The sequence below is a fragment of the Odontomachus brunneus genome, unplaced genomic scaffold (genome assembly GCF_010583005.1).
Source record: "Odontomachus brunneus isolate Ranch 3 - 2012 unplaced genomic scaffold, Obru_v1 Obru_scaffold_042, whole genome shotgun sequence".
In the NCBI taxonomy this organism is placed as follows: domain Eukaryota; kingdom Metazoa; phylum Arthropoda; class Insecta; order Hymenoptera; family Formicidae; genus Odontomachus; species Odontomachus brunneus.
This window is the reverse complement of record NW_022639492.1, coordinates 1,211,941-1,225,577: the sequence shown is the minus strand read 5'-3', so window position 1 is coordinate 1,225,577 and position 13,637 is coordinate 1,211,941. Positions and strand designations below refer to the sequence as shown.

At 37.8% G+C, this 13,637-nt stretch overlaps 1 protein-coding gene across 1 annotated transcript in view; it reads right to left on the bottom strand.

The window, feature by feature from the left end:
• Positions 1–13,595, bottom strand: part of LOC116844513 (PTB domain-containing engulfment adapter protein 1-like) — an 84,439-nt gene extending 70,844 nt beyond the window's left edge. Inside the window, exon 1 of the mRNA XM_032816123.1 lies at positions 13,454–13,595. The gene's annotated coding sequence lies outside the window, so the exon portion shown is untranslated. The remainder of the gene's footprint in view (positions 1–13,453) is intronic.
• Positions 13,596–13,637: the final 42 nt, after the last annotated feature.

Sequence of the window (13,637 nt, the reverse complement as noted above, 5' to 3'; positions counted from 1 at the left end):
TCTCTCTCTCTCTCTCTCTCTCTCTCTCTCTCTCTCTCTCTCTCTCTCCCTCTGTCGGAAAATTCCCGGCTACTCGATCAAGCGCGGCAGGAATTTCATAATTCAGAATTATCAGCGCGCACGGGCTTTTTACATCACCGATCTGACGTCGATTACGATTACGGAAGTTACCAGACAGAGACAGAGTAGTCGGTGGAACGAAATTGATGGATTCGCGGCGTATAATTTCCGTGTCGACAATGCGCGAACGAAGGTTATCGAGTGGAGATGAGCGTTTCCGCGCGACGTGATAGTTTTCCGACTCTGATCGCGCCTTCGCTAGTCGCGCAGCCTTGAAAATCGTTGTTACGGCGCAAAAGTAAATATTATTCGGCAACATTTATCTATTCGTCACGATCAACATTCACGTTTCGAAGAATCGAGAGCGCAACCGTGAAGCACATGAGAGGTTCGCGATTTTTTGCGCACTGAGAGAAGAAACGATTAACTTTGCCAGAAAACTATTGCTACTTTCGGGGCCAACTCGATCCTCCCGTTGTTTTGGCGAAAAAGTAGCAATGGGAATCTACGTGCAAGATTATTGTCGACGGAGAGAATTTTTTAGTAAAAATTACTGCAGAGCTTTGTAACCAAGGAATAGATCGACATTTTGTCGTGATTGACTGTCTTCTCATCTCATATGCACTGAGAGAAAAATGTATGATATTTGGAACTATAATGGCATAGTAAAAATATTATAGTTAGGAATATAATTTTTATAGTAAATGTTACCATAATATTTGTAATATTTACAATATAAGTATAGTATAACTGACCCGTGTAAAATTTTTACCAAGAATTATAATTATTTGAAATAAAAAATATGGTAAGATGGCAAATATTGAATGGTAAGAGAAATTAACTTTTTATATAGTCAATACAATTGGAATATTTGGCAAATATAGGTACATGTAACTATATTCCCAAAAGGTACTTTACCATATATATAGAGTAATAAGATGGTGACTATAAATCTGCGTTCATTCTACTATATTTTCATGTTTAGATGAACTATAAATATATGTTTGAAGCCAAAACAAACTATAAAATATAGTGAGATTATAGTTATTCCAACTATTTTTTTCTCTCAGTGTGCGCTGTTTGTATATTTCAGGAACTGAAAGATACTATTGAAACATTTACTGTATTTCTGGCGAGATTTGCTACGCTGAAAGAAAAATGTATGATATTTGGAACTATAATGGCATAGTAAAAAGATCATAGTTAGAAATATCATTTTTATAATAAATTTCACCATAATGTTTGTAATATTTACAATAAGCATAGTATAATTGACTCATGTAAAACTTTTACCAAGAATCATAATTATTTCAAATAAAAAATATAGTAAGATGGCAAATATTGAATGGTAAGAGAAATTTTGTATAGTCAACACAGTTGGAATATTTGGCAAATATAGATACATGTAATTATATTCCCAAAGTGTGCTTTATTATACACATAGAGTAATAAAATGGTGACTATAAATCTGTATTCATTCTGCTATATCTTTATATTTAGATGAACTATAAATATATGTTTGAGAAATGAACTATAAAATATAGTGAGATTATTATTTAATATTATTATTTAATGTAGTGACATTATAGTTATTCCAACAATTTTTTTCTCTCAGTGTAATTTATTGGCAAAATGGACCTTACTGGCAGTCGATTTATGGACAACTGAAAATGTAACAAATTTGAAAAGAAATATCTACTGAAAGAGACTGTAATATTCACCTCGTATATATAGTAACATTTCCTATCAAAATAGTCTTCCTTACTAACGCGATTATATAGCGACACAAATGCTAAACACTTTCTTGCTCAGTGCGCAATGACGAATTCTGCATGCGAGTCTCGTGGGAGACTCGCGAGGAATGCAAGTCAGACGATAATCGTCGGAATAAAACGCGTTTCGCGGCCAATGACGATTGCCGATCTCGACGGTTACGTGGCGCGTTTTATCCGGCAGATACGTCCGCCGTCTCACGGCACAACCGTCGGGCGGCAACACACGGCCGTTCCCGCTAATTGGACTCATAAATAATGTATACGCGAGGCCGATAATTCACGAGTCGCTTCACCGAAATCAAAATCCGCTCCGACGAGCTGGGCTCCGACGACTAGCACGCGACGATCAATCACGTCTGCCTGCGCGTCGAATTCGCGAGTCATCGATTCTCAGTGGCGAATTGCATTTTCTACAGCTCCGCTAAAGCCCGCGGCTCGTCTAAGTGCGCGCGTGTAAATCCGATCCCGCCGATCTTGTAATCGATACCGTTCGCGACACCATAAAGCAACGTTCGATCCGCAAAACGTCCAAATATCAAGAGGAATCAAACTGCTTCTTGAACTACGCAAATATGGATTTTATCAATTAGATGACATATTCAGAGCTGCTTTCTCACTTACAGAACAACGTGGAGTCTTTACAGCTATTATTAAATTTTTGGATAACACGCATCAAGTCTTGTAAAGATTAAACATCTTAGCATTAAGGGGACTGGAGGGTCAGATTGTCTGAAAATCGTGTTTATTCTTTCACAATTTTTTATGACAAACTGTATGAATATGCGAAAGTGTTATTTTGACGTGTATTTATACAACATATAAAGAGAAGAAAAATATAATTTTGATGATCAAATACTCAATATAAGTATACATGCAGTTAAAATATATTTAGTTTTTCTTTTCACGATCGTCATTTTGCAGTAATATCTTGACTCTCGATGGTTCAATTAAGCTGAATTTTAGGTAAAAAATTTCTGTAAGCTTGTCGTTATCGTGTGAACCACTGACAAACTCGTGAAAATATTTAATTTTGAAATAATATTAATTTTTTTTACTATAAAGGAACTGAAAATTTAATAATATTCCATTAAGATATTTGCAATTTTGTTAACTTTTACTCAATTTCTATTCTAATGGTTCACACGATAACGACAAACTTACGGAAATTTTCTACCTAAAATTCAGCTTAATTGAACCACCGAGAGTCAAGATATTACTGCAAAATGACGATCTTGAAAAGAAAAACGAAATAAATTTTAACTGCAGTATTTGATCATCAAAATTATATTTTACTTCTCTTTATATGTTGTATAAATACACGTCAAAGTAACACTTTCGCATATTCGTTCAGTTTGTCAGAAAAATTTTGTGAAAGAACAAGCTCGATTTTCAAGCAAACTGACTCTCCAGTCCCCTTAAACAAACATAATATTGGTGTAAGGGCATAGGTCATTAAATGACCTATGCCCAAAGCCACCTACTGAGAGAGAGAGAGAGAGAGAGAGAGAGAGAGAGAGAAAAAATGAGACCTGCAAAACGCTTTCGGACGGCTAATTGATCCCTTCGACCGTGCTCTTGACCGTCGCGTGGATCTCTTTCACGCCCGCATTTTCGTGCATGCCTGCATTGTGTCGTCGACTGCAGAAGGTCGACATTTCTCCGTGTACCGGGTGAGTCATCCGTAGGGCCGCACCGTTACATAAGCTCAACTCACCACGGGCGTTTGAGATAAAATTGTCAGAACGACGGCTTTTCTACACACGCGACAAAGCACACATTACGTTCGAGTGAATGTTACTTGTTTCGACTGTCTCGTAAGTTTGCACATTGACAAATCTGTCGCAAGTTCCTCCTAAGTATAACATTTGTTCAAAGTACACTCTGAACACTAGCAAGTTTAGCATTCTAACCAAGAATATTTAATTAAGACAAAGAGTCGCGCAGTTTGCTTACCACATAGGGTTGAGTCAACTTTTCTCTCGACAAAGTGTTATAATATTCTTGCTAAATTCTTCTTTTGAGTGCACGATGATGAACTTCTCCAAGATTTGTGACAAGTGTGACTTTACAACCATTATTAAGAAAATACTAAAATAACTATAATTAGGCCTATGAGAGCCAAAACTAGATGGTCGTGTTAGATAAATAAATTTACAATATCGAATCAAAAATATGACTAATATATAACATATATTATACGTTTCGGTTACACATTGGAACTTTCTTCATTACTATAAATTATCAACAGTTATTTGCTCGTATACATATTTGAATACAGATTGAGTAAGACGGCTCTTACTCAATCTGTATTCAAGTATATATGCGAGCAAATAACTTTGTTGATAATTTATATTATTGAAGAAGATTCCAATGTGTAACCGAAACATATAATACATATAATATTGATCATATTTTTCGTCCAATATTGTAAATTTATTTATCTAACACGACCATTTAGTTTTGGCTCTCACAGACCTAACTATAGCTATTTTAGATTTTATTTTCTCAGAGCCTTACGATTATATTTCTTATTTCAAGAAAATACTCTTCGTCGAAGATAACTATTACTTGAAAGAAGTCAAATAAATTGAATGTAACCGCTTTTCTTAGCAGCATATGAGATTGATACCTAAATTTCTTTCTGTTTCACATTCTGATAAGCATTGCAGGAATTACAGTAAATATCCACGGAAGACTCTCACGTTATCGTTGAGTTATTACGATAAGTATCTCAGGATGACTTATGTTGCATAGAGATAGGCAACACAAGAGTACGATAAAAACATCCAAAGTTTCAAAAGTAGCTTGTTAAGAGAAATATCTAACGTGCGAGGGCGTACAATCTTCCTTAGAGTTGTCGTACTTTGCGGAGATAAGTGATTAATTCTATAAGTAGGATTATCGAGGCATATCTTTCCTCGGCACGTTTCACGCTGAACCGGAGGACTGATGTCTGTGTTAAGTAATACAGGTGCGAGATTCCTGGTAACTCTAACAGGTGCGAGTCGTTCCCTCGAGAGAGTAAGTATACCTTCCTTACGCGAAAGAGTAAAAGATCGAAATCCCGGCGGAATAAACCGGCGGAAATTCCGTCGTAAAAAGTAGAACGCTGTTAATAAAATTAGAATCTAATTGACAATTTCCTTTCATAATCCTGTCGTGGACAAAAAAAGACGCGTCATCGTTGATTCTACACGGAGAGATAATTTTATAACAAAGTATAGTGCTATTAAAGAATTTGCCATGTTTCTTAGGAAGACGGACTTACTGTCTGTTTTTTCTTGCTCGAAATTCAGTGAAATTTAAAAAATAAAAAGGACTATAATATTCTTTTTCTGTGCACTGAGGAGAGTGAGTAATGTTTTTTGTCGTTTTCCTCCGATTTGACATAAAATATTTTCTTTAATAAAGCCCGATCTAAGGAATATTCGCTGTAATTCAACGATTCATTCTTATTCAGCAAACATCCACTGGTATTATCGATTTCTACCGCGCTGACATTCGTGGAGAATCAATGCACCGGCTATTCGAAGATTGCTTACGATCAGAACTCATATTCTTAAAAATTTCGCGTATATGTAAGTTCCTTTGCGCACTCTGAGAGAAAAATATGGTTACTTTTGCCCCTAACAAAACTGTTTTGTAATTTTAAATAGTTAGAATAACCATCTTTCTAATAACACTTACTAAAACAATGATTATTTTAACTATTTAAATAGATAGTATTATTAGAAAGATAACTGTAACTTAACCTAGTTACTTATTTTTAGTAACTTGTAACTTTTTTAACAGTTACTTTAATAGTTACTTGGGGAACGTAAAATAAAATTAAAATTATATAGTAATCGTATATTAATTTAATATATTTTTCAACACATTTATGGAGCATGTGATTAAATTCTTTTACTTCTACAAGGCTATCATTAAATTTGTATTATATTAAGTACAGATTTGAAATTTATTAAATGGATAGACTAATTAATGTGATAGATATTAATTACAAAATTCTATTCTTATATTTTAGTAAAGCTTAAAATATAAGATTTTTGAATTTTTGTACAATAATAGTTTACAATCATTTCAAGAAAGTAATTTAAAAGTAACGACTCGTTACTTTTTGAGTAACTGTAATTAGTTATTTTTCATAACCAGTAACTTGTAACTGTGACTAGTTACATTTTCAGCAAAGGGAACTGTAACTGTAACTAGTTACTTTTAAAAAGTAACTTTCCCAACCCTGATTCTAACTATTTTGGTGGTTAAAATTGCAGAACAGTTTTGTTGGGGGCGAAAGTAACCATATTTCTCTCTTAGTGCAAGTGTAATTATATCATAAAATAACTGCAAAATGAAACTTACTAATATGTAATAATTTCAAAAATACGGGCCCTGAGTCAATGCACATCGTGCTGAAAAACAAAATGACAACGTGCTTTCTTAAGGGGACTGGAGAGTCAGATTACCTGAAAATCGTGTTTGTTCTTTCACAATTTTTTATGACAAACTGAATGAATATGCGAAAGTGTTATTTTGACGTGTATTTATGTAACATATAAAGAGAAGAAAAATAAAATTTTGATGATCAAATACTCAATATAAGTGTATAGTACATGCAGTTAAAATATATTTCCTTTTTCTTTTCAATATCTTTTCAATATCTTGACTCTTGGTGGTTCATTTGGTGGAGCTGAATTTTAGGTAGAAAATTTCCGTAAGGTTGTCGTTATCGTGTGAACTACTAACAGAAAATATTTAATTTTGAAATATTAATTTTTTTTTACTATAAAGGAACTGAAAAAATGTAATAATATTCCATTAAGATATTTGCAATTTTGTTAACTTTTATTCAATTTCTATTATAGTGATCCACACGATAACGACAAGCTTACGGAAATTTTCTACCTAAAATTCAGCTTAATTGAACCATCGAGAGTCAAGATATTACTGCAAAATGACGATCTTGAAAAGAAAAACGAAATATATTTTAACTGCATGTAACTGCATGTATATTTATATTGAGTATTTGATCATCAAAATTACATTTTTCTTCTCTTTATATATTGTATAAATACAGGTCAAAATAACACTTTCGCGTATTCATTCAGTTTGTCATAAAAAATTGTGAAAGAACAAGCACGATTTTCAGGCAATCTGAGCCTCCAGTTCCCTTAAAATGAATCAGTCAAACATCACTGAAAACAGTGAATATACACTGACTTGCAGTTATAAATATAGCACTGAAAGTTCTCAGTGCTATACTTATAACCGACATCAGTGACTGTTCACTGATTCACTTTAAGAGAGTGGGCATTTTGTCAGGGCCCGTGTCAAACGTTTGCAGCTGACATTTTGCAGGGGGACCGCATATGCGCCGGAAAATGGAGACCAAGAGAAACGAAAACAACACAGTCGACGTTCCTTCGCGGTACCACTTCGTTTACCTGCTACACACCCGCGCACAGTGGTGTCGTAAGCAGTGGACGAGGCCGTCCGACTGCACGCGCAATCGGAATGCACTCAGAATCCGTGCAGGACGCGCCGCCATCTGCGACATTATCGTGCGCCGCGATAGCGCACGAAAATGCAAATTGTTTTCGCCATCTAGAGAGCAAACCACCGTCCGTCTGACACGACCGGTGTTTCCGTGCTTTTTTCGTCTCTTTAATAAATTGCTACCTTCGCCTATACCGGGTGACTCACCCGTATATCCACGTCGCCGACGTGGAGTGCGGGTCTGCGGGTTCTGCGCGCAGGTCCAACCTACTTCGAGATCGCTATCGTTTCATTCGCCGCCGAGACGTATGAGACACTACTTCGTGTTCCATACTTTATCTCGCATTGTCTCTATCGTTACATCACGTTCCAGTCCCGGTCTACGATGTAGATACAATAAGCTCTTACAACACTGAGAGGAAAGATGTTTGATTTGACTAAAATTCTACTTGTTTCTGGCCCCAAACATATCTTTTGATTGTTTTAAGGCTGCTGGACCCTCGCATTGTCTATCTCTTTTTTAATGACGTCAGAAGCAAAGAAATGCATGCTGAAAATTCTTGCGAAATACAAATATATATCCATCAAGTAACACTTGCAATCGATTAAACAAATTTGTAAAATATTCCGTGCACTTTCTTTTTGCTCTAACAGTCAATAATTATTCGTAAAATAACATGTCAATAATTTGTCATAAAGTAACATGACATATAATTCTTCTTAACCTATTTTTTTGTCTATTTTTATTCAGATTAATTTACAATTATTGATTGTTAGAGCAAAAAGGGAGTCCACAAATTTATTTAATTGATTGCAAGTGTTACTTTATAGATATATACTTTTATTTCAATGTATTTCGCAAAAATTTTTAGCATACATTTTCTCGCTTCTAACGTCATTAAAGAGATAAACAATACGAGGGTTACAAATCTGAAATCGAGTAAATTTAAATAAAGAGAATTTTGATTTAAGATTCTTGGCCTCTCGCATCGTCTATCTCTTTTTAATGACGTCAGAAACAAAAAGTTCATGCTAAAAATTCTTGCGAAATACGTTGAAATAAAAATATATATCCATAAAGTAACACTTGTAATCGATTAAACAAATTTAAGATATTTCATGCATTCCCCTTTTACTCTAACAATCAAATTACAATAATTTATTGTAAATTATTCTGAATGCGAAGAAATAGGTTAAGAAGATGAAGTGTATATCACGTTAATTTATGACAAATTATTGACTATTAAAGGAAAATTATTATTGACTATTAAAGGAAAAGAGGAGTGCACGAAATATTTCACAGATTTATTTAATCGATTGCAAGTGTCGCTTTATAGATACATCCTTTTATTTCAATGTTTTTCGCAAGAATTTTTAGCATGTATTTTCTCGCTTTTGACGTCATTAAAAAGAGATAGACAATGCGAAAGCCAGGAGCCTTAACGCGATAATGCACGGAAAAAAAAGTTTGGTTGAATTAACCGAATATCTCGAATATGAACGATCTAGAAATTCCGATTAAAGTAACCCGAATTCTGTTTAAGTTCCAAGATTTTTGGTTGACTTAAACAGAATTTGGGTCTTCAATCGGAATTTCTGGATCGTTCATATTCGACCAGATATTTGGTTAATTCAACCAAACCTTTTTTCCGTGTGATAATAGCAATACGCATATAAGGTTATTATCGCCAAATCATAGTAATACTTAATAAAAAAAGTTTTTCTCAGCACACAAAAGACGTTTCCCCCGCACTACCAGACACCGCAATCCCTAACCTCAAGCATTATTATTTCTTGGCGGTGCGGGAAACGCTTTTTGCTAGAAATTACGTTTCAATCTTAGCTTTGGAGCAAAAGGCTGAAGGTCTACTACGGCAAAACACCCGATTATCGATACCGCCATAGTCATTGACAACCCAAGAAAAAAACCTCGTTTTTCATTCGAGCAGCAGTGCAAGTAAAACTTCTTGCCTGCGCTCAATGCTTCCAACAAGTCACTGGTCGTAAGAAAAGTCAGACTTTTCTAGAGTGTCAATGACTAATGTCCGTTCCTACCAACGTTGATTAATCCGTAACTTGAGTTTAAACTCTATTCAGACAAAGACCTAAATAAACGGGCCAGAATAAAAGGCTCATCAATATTGGCGGAAACATGCATATGGAGGATCAATAAGTGGGCGTCCATAATTGTTTCACCCCACACTTATTATGGGCCTGGACTTATTTTATATCGTCACTGTCAACTTGTTCTCCCGATGAGACGAGCGTCGTGACATCGCTCGTTCAACACGGCCGCGTCAAATTAAGAGCGGTCACGCGCGGATTATTTGAGAAAAGTGATAAGACACGTAAAGATACACGGTTAAGAGAACGGCGTGGGGATTCGCAGACATAGTTGTCGTGACGTGATGCCATCAAGTCCTGTCGGAATGGCAGGTTCGAGTCTGCAAGCCACGCACCGGCTGCTCCTCTCTCTCTCTCTCTCTCTTTCTCTATCTCATGTCTCTCTCGCTCACGTCAATGCGTCTTCCGCTGCGTGTGCACCGGGTGACTCTTTAAAAGCCGATTCGCTTAGCCATTAAACCGGTCGCTTTTGTCAGCGACGGACTCTCGCGTACCTGCGACCAGTTCACGCACACGCGCGAACGAACGCAGCCGCCCAGGTCGACATGCGAGTGTTACGCGTTTCCACACACTGGGTGGACGGATTAATCCCGCGGCTAATTGAAAGCCAACGGCCCGGCTCAATCAATCGACGCACGTCGTCGTAGGACTCTGATCGCGCGACGCTGATTAGCTCGGCGGCCCGCACGACACGCTCGGATACCGTAATCCGCGGAATTCCGTTACTGTCGTTGCGGATCCGTTTATGAAGAATGCAAGAATTTACGGTGTCTTCCGTGACCTTGCGTTTCCTCGCGCGAGTGACGTCTCGCTGCGGGAAATTTCACAAGAATTTTGAAACGGAGAAACGGCGGGAATTACGACACATTGTTGATGAGCGAGATTAATTATACATATTATTCGCGCGCATACACGTGTATGCGTGTGTTATGCGCGTATATTATGTAGTACATCCTACATGGACAGGAAATTTTATGGTAAAAATTACTACAGAACTTTGTAACTAAAAAATAATTCTGCAATACACTCTATCCTTTCATTTCATGCGTGCTACTAAGATATTTCAGGAAATGAAATGTGCTGTTAAGGCTCCTGGCTCCTCGCATTGTCTATCTCTTTTTAATGACGTCAGAAGCGAGAAAATGCATGCTAAAAATTCTTGCAAAATGAGTCGAAATAAAAATATATATGCATAAAGTAACGCTTGCAATCATTTAACAAATTTGTAAGATTCCGAGTACTTCCCTTTTGCTCTAACGATCAATAATTTGTTGTAAATTAGCATGAATAGAAATAAGCGAAGAAATAGGTTAAGAAGATAAATTACATGACACATTACTTTACGACAAATTATTGACTGTTAGAGCAAAAGGAAAGTGCACGGAATATCTTACAAATTTGTTTAATCGATTGCAAATGTTACTTTATGGATATATATTTTTATTTCAACGTATTTCGCAAGAATTTTTAGCATGAACTTTTTGTTTCTGACGTCATTAAAAAGAGATAGACGATGCGAGAGGCCAAGAATCTTAAATCAAAATTCTCTTTATTTAAATTTACTCGATTTCAGGTTTGTAACCCTCGTATTGTTTATCTCTTTAATGACGTCAGAAGTGAGAAAATGTATGCTAAAAATTCTTGCGAAATACATTGAAATAAAAGTATATATCCATAAAGTAACACTTGCAATCAATTAAATAAATTTGTGGACTCCCTTTTTGCTCTAACAATCAATAATTGTAAATTAATCTGAATAAAAATAGACAAAAAAAATAGGTTAAGAAGATGAATTATATGTCATGTTACTTTACGACAAATTATTGACATGTTACTTTACGACAAATTATTGACTGTTAGAGCAAAAGGAAAGTGCACGGAATATCTTACAAATTTGTTTAATCGATTGCAAATGTTACTTTATGGATATATATTTTTATTTCAACGTATTTCGCAAGAATTTTTAGCATGAACTTTTTGTTTCTGACGTCATTAAAAAGAGATAGACGATGCGAGAGGCCAAGAATCTTAAATCAAAATTCTCTTTATTTAAATTTACTCGATTTCAGGTTTGTAACCCTCGTATTGTTTATCTCTTTAATGACGTCAGAAGTGAGAAAATGTATGCTAAAAATTCTTGCGAAATACATTGAAATAAAAGTATATATCCATAAAGTAACACTTGCAATCAATTAAATAAATTTGTGGACTCCCTTTTTGCTCTAACAATCAATAATTGTAAATTAATCTGAATAAAAATAGACAAAAAAAATAGGTTAAGAAGATGAATTATATGTCATGTTACTTTACGACAAATTATTGACATGTTACTTTACGACAAATTATTGACTGTTAGAGCAAAAGGAAAGTGCACGGAATATCTTACAAATTTGTTTAATCGATTGCAAATGTTACTTTATGGATATATATTTGTATTTCGCAAGAATTTTCAGCATGCATTTTCTCGCTTCTGACGTTATTAAAAAGAGATAAACAATGTGAGGGGCCTTAAAACATTTGCTATACTTTTACTGAAATTTGCTATATTCCGTAGCACGATAATCCTTACTGACAGCCTATCCTTGGACTACTAAAAGGATTGAAAAATTGAAAAGAAGATTTTTACGAAAAAAATATGCACATACATATAAATTCTCTCCGCGTAAAAAAAATGTGTATGGCGAGGAGAACGATTCGCGCACAGAAGGAAGAAGCGAGCGTGTGTTCGCAGGACGAAATGTTAATTCTTCCGACACTCGGCACACATGAGAAACAACACCAAATACGCAAAGCGGCGACGCGAGCTTTCTAATCTAATCGCTCGAAGTAACATCCGACGAGAACTGCTCAGCGGACCGACTAAACATGTTTACGAGCGTGGTCGACGATCGCGCATCGTGAAACTCGCGAAAATCCCGTTTCGGTCAAAGGAGGGAAAAACGAACGAACGAACGAACGAACGAATGAACGAACGAACGAACGTTGGCTCGCTCGCTCGGTCACTCTCTTGCTCGCTCGTGAGCGGCGAGCAAGTCCCGCGGTAAAAGTACTTCTGACATTTGAAGGTGGGTGTACTCGCGAGCGCGCGGTGCGTTTTCGCGACGCGAGTCCTTGAGTCAATTCGCGGCGCGCGCTGCGCCGAGAAATACGAGCCGTTTCGCGCGAGGTCACTCGCATTGTTTACAATTAATCCGGCCCTTCGTCCCGACCGGTCGTCGGCCGGGAGACGATCGTCGTCCCGCTCCGATCGTGTCTCCTCTCGCGACTTTCTAAACGACTATCAGTCGAATTGTTCGAGGCGCGCTTGCGCGCGCCAAAACGTGCACGAGAGAGCACACGGCGCACGTAAACACAACGGTCTCCCGAGTGTACAAACGCACGACAAATAAATCAAGCGTGTGCGGAATGGAAATCTCCGGGACCAAAGTGTGTGTGCGCGCCGCAGCGACTGGGCGACCGGAAAATCGGGAACTTCCTGTACGCGCGAGATATCGCGACGGTCTCGGTTCCACGGAGTCGAGGAGGTAAATAAGCGCGATAAAGGCGAATTGGTCTCGATGTCATCGAACGAACGAAGCGAGTGTGTGACACCCGAGCGACCGGTCGTCGTTCGCGAGCGAGGACACACGAACACACGCGTACACACGCGCGCGTACACGTGTACGCGTTATCCTTCCGCGGCGAGGCATCCTGCGACGACGACAGGCGGCTCGCAACGCGCGATTTGTGCGACCTTTGCGTGCCGCCTCCGCGTTAGTCGCGTCCTTCTATCGCTCGCTCGCTCGCTCGCTCCTTCGTAAAAATGCCGAAATAGAAAGTTCAAGCTGTGCGCGCGCGTATGGTGTGTCCAGAAAGATCTTTTCCATCTCGTTCGCGGGTCGCGCGCGCGCGCCCAGAGGCGGTGTTCGAGGGAAAATTCGGCTGACTTCTTCCTTCTGTTTAGTTTCCGGAGCGAGCTCGAAAGTGCGACGCAGAGCGCGTAATGTGGCGTTTTCACTCACCGGCCGATTATTATGCTGCCCGGTGATTGACGTTTCTGCACGGGCCGCCGCTTTCCCCAGAAGAACGTAATCCACCTGCTCCGGCGACACACGACTAACCAGTGCGAACGTAAAAGTACGTTTGAGAGTTCAAGCGGGCTTGGCGCGCACAACGCCACCCGACGACGCGCTGCCGCATCTCCGC